Source organism: Thermobia domestica, chromosome 9 (assembly GCF_964235325.1).
Source record: "Thermobia domestica chromosome 9, izTheDome1.hap1.1, whole genome shotgun sequence".
Taxonomy (NCBI): domain Eukaryota; kingdom Metazoa; phylum Arthropoda; class Insecta; order Zygentoma; family Lepismatidae; genus Thermobia; species Thermobia domestica.
The window spans coordinates 80980305-80984440 of record NC_137462.1 but is presented as its reverse complement, the minus strand read 5'-3'; the positions used below and the strand labels follow the sequence as shown (position 1 = coordinate 80984440).

Sequence of the window (4136 nt, the reverse complement as noted above, 5' to 3'; positions counted from 1 at the left end):
ACTGGGTATTTACAGGTCTTGGTTATCGAGTAATGGACAAGTACTTATTAACCAATTGAAATATAAAATTAACTGATAATATATCTAAATGAAAAATAAAAATAAACATTTTATAACTATCAATATTTTTATCAAATACTAGCATATATTACCCGCTTCGCTGGGTTGAAATGAAAATTTAAATGCACAACTCCATATCTCATGTGTTTAATACCCGTGAAATATGCTTGCAGTAAATGTTAACATTATATCGCCTGTCATTTATGTTAACCCGCCGAGTGACACGGTCATGCGGGTTGCATATAAATACGTTTATTTTTATACCTATGATGAACTAAGAAAGGATTTGTACGTTATGGACACTTGAATGGTCAATTATCTCAAGACACTGGTAATTAAAAATTAAAGTGATATGATAAAAACCATCTAGGGTCCAAATCCTAATAACCCCCCAAAAATGAAAGAAATTGGTTCAGCCGTATTAGCGTGATGAGCTAACAAAGGATTTGTGCGTTCTCTTTTATATAATAGATAGCTTATTTCCCAGAGGAACAGTCCGTGAGAATATGGCAAAAAGGACACTACATTTATTGTATCTACATCAAATACATGAAACTGTTTTTATTATTATTATTATTATTATTATTATTATTATTATTATTATTATTATTATTATTATTATTATTATTCTAACAATAAACGCACTTTTAAGGCCTTTATACAAAACTAGCGTGTTCCATTAATGCAATATAGACGTCTATGGACACTACTTAGTACAAACAGCTTGCAAACAGATGAATTAGGACATCATAGGGACAGGATAATATGGGGACTGATTACACACAATGACTGTATAGTAGGCTGGGCAACTTGAATTACGGGAGCCGTGTAATTCAGCACAAACTCATTGGATTGTATGAAGTATTTGCGTTTGCGCGTGTTAGTCACCAGCCCCTGTGGCCTAATGGATAAGGCATCGGTCTCCTAAACCGGGGATTGCGGGTTCGAGTCCCGCCAGGGGTATTTGCGTTATTTTATACTTTCTCACTTTTCATACTTGAAAAAGGCATATGGCTATTAACTAACGTGTACAGTCACTAACAAAAGTGCGAAATGCACAAATAAATTTACTAGCTTTTGTTGCCAGGCAGAGAATTACATTCTACCTATTTCAAAGAAAAAAAAGTGCCTAAAAATAAATCGTTCCATTATGAAGTTCTTGACAAATAAATGTAAATGGTATTTCTGTTGGCGATTGAAAATTCACTACCTGCAAAATGATTACATAATTTCCCAGTTTTTGCGTGTTTACTCATTATTTCTTTAATCCTACTCTTCTAGTCCTCTGTACACTGTTTCAAACTAAAGAAACTGTCCACTTTACTACACTCTTGTGGCTTAGTAGATCCACTTGGTTTGGTAAGCAGTGGCGGATCCAAGGGGGCGATCGGGGCGATTGTCCCCCCCAGAAGAGGAAAGTTTTTTTTTTTATTTTATATATAAATAAAACCCATCCCAGAGTTTGGAGCTCTTTAAAAGTAGCTCTAAGTCGCAGTAGTACAACCCACTGCTCCCCCCAGAAGTCCGCCCTCGATCCGCCCCTGTTGGTAAGTGGGCTAGAATCTGCTTTCGAGAAGAGTACTCTAACAAGTCCAAACAATACCTTCATAGTGAAAACATTTATAAAGTCTTTAAAACATTCTATTATTAACTGCCAGACCGAAATAGCTACTGTAAATGTTTTCAACATGGACAATATATGCTTAGGCCACATATTAGGTCGGCTACTCAGATCTACAAAGTGAACAGGAATGAAGTTTTGAATAAAGGGAGGCAAAATTCACTACGTCATCCGTCGACAAACTTTGATTTTTAATATGTATAGACATCGGTTTTATACAGGGTGAGCCAAAAATACCTGACTTTTTATTTATTTACCGTCAGAACATTCACCAGTTGTTGCTGCAATACTACACGCTACTACGGTCACTGTCCTCTGAAGTTCAGTTGAGAAGAGCGCTGGTCTGTGCTACACCGCATTGCAGCTGAAGGGGAGTTTATAAAGGTAGTCCGTGAGAATATGACAGAGTTGAGTTGATTGACTGTAACGTCCCTTTCAGCAGCGAGGCTATATGAGATGGGACCTACTGATTAACGTGGAATCCGAACTACATGAGCTCCCGCCGGGAGTCGAACCCGCGTCTCTCACACTAAAGGCTCGTGCGCTAACCGCTTAGCCACGACGGAGCTTAGAATATGAGAAAGAAAACAAACTATGTCTACTGTGTCTATCACAGCTACATAAAACAACTCTGAACGGAAATTTGGTCGACGTGATGATAATAGTTGCTATATTATGTTGTTATGAATATCGAAATGGCGTCAAGATGGAACTGCGAATGACAGCAAATCTGCAGGACGTCCTCATTCGGATTGTACAACGACACGATCTGGCGTAGGCAAGCTATGGCACTTGGGTTGGCGAATACTAGAGTTTGCCGAAAAGATCTTCACTACCATCTTTACAAGACCCAAGTAGTCCATATACTTAACTGAACGAGACAAGACGAAACTACTTCAATTTTGTAGAGATCATGGAGCTTCTGCAAATTGAACATGATATTGTGAATAGATTACGGATGCCAGATGAGGCCCATTTCCACTTGTCTGGATATGTAAACAAACAGAACTGCCGTTTCTGAGCTGCAAACAACCCATGTGAATTGATGGAGCGTCTTATGCATAGCGCAAAAGTGACAGTGTGGAGCAGTATTTCCTTCGACAACCTAGGGAGTATGTTAATCTCCATGGTGGACACTTCGACATGCAAATTTTCAAAATACAGCTATACATGTTAATTCTCCGCTAAAAGAAGAACGTATCTTTGATAAAAATAAATATATTTCCACTTTTGTCGGTGTCTTCCTGCTCAGCCTAATACCACTCTAGTACTTTGTAGCGCGTTTTTTTTTTTTTATCTTATCTTTAGGCAAAATAGGAATTGTGCCTAATCTTCACAAAAAGGGATATTTAGATTTCAGAAAAATGTAACAGTACTTATTTTTCCGAAAATTGCAGCTCTTTCGGGCCCCTTGATTTTCGTCTATCATTTCAGCGTTCCTGAAATTAAATTAGCAAATGGTTCATTCGTTTACTACAGCACAACTATATTTACACCATATATAGTGCCCTCTACAACTTCACCAGTGTTTCTTCGCTTATACAAAGATTCAGTGATTGTACTTACTAATTGTATTTCTCTCTATAAAAAGGATATAAATCTAAGGCCGTTTGGAAGGCTTACGAGGGCCGTTTGGAAGGTAACCGCCTATTGGTTGAAAAAGAAACACCAAAGTAAATAAGAAGAATTTATTATATACATGTGAAAACTACTTCTTTACTGTATTTTTTTAACATAGTTTCCATAAACATTCAAGTACTTATCATATCTCTGCATCAGCTTAGAAATTCCACCAGTATATGGAATTTCCTCCTCGCCTGTGCCTTGAGCCAGCTTGTAACTGCATCTTTGTCATACGTCATGTAACACAGTCCTGGAAATTTGTGGAAATTCATAGGAAACATCGAAGATTGTGAAATGTCGATTTTTCACGAACTTTTCCATCAATTTTCTGAACGAGTTCATCAGAGACCACTGATGGCCATCCACTCCTCTTTACGTCATGAATGTTTTTTCATCCACTTTTAAATGAACCCATTCACGACAACTTCTTCACTCTTTACACTTGGCCCATGCACTGCGCAAAGCTCCCGATGAATAGTTGCTGCTGAATAACGTTTTGCCGTAAGGAAACATATAACAGCTCGAACCTCGCACTTGACGGAGTTTTCTATTGCAGCTCAAATTTTGAGACTACCAAAGTGGAACTAGTGATCAGACAATCTTCACTCTATTATGGATGGATGCAGACTGATCTATAGTGCTGCCAAAATGACTTGAGCCGTGGCAAAAATGCGAACTAAAGCTCACACTCTCGACACACCCACACGTTGAGCCAATAAGGGTTCAGCTGTTGCTAGGCGAAAGGGAGTGGAATTCCTTCAGCCGACAGGTGCGGCTGGAACGGAAGACTAGGCGTCAAGTCAATGTGGTATATCTATACGTTGCTCGTCTG

The 4136-nt window shown here is 38.4% G+C and overlaps 1 non-coding gene across 1 annotated transcript; it reads left to right on the top strand.

The window, feature by feature from the left end:
- The first annotated feature begins 950 nt into the window (after window positions 1–950).
- TRNAR-CCU (transfer RNA arginine (anticodon CCU)) lies at window positions 951–1023 on the top strand. Its single transcript has one exon. It is a non-coding gene; the product is annotated as a tRNA-Arg (tRNA).
- The last annotated feature ends 3113 nt before the right edge of the window (window positions 1024–4136 follow it).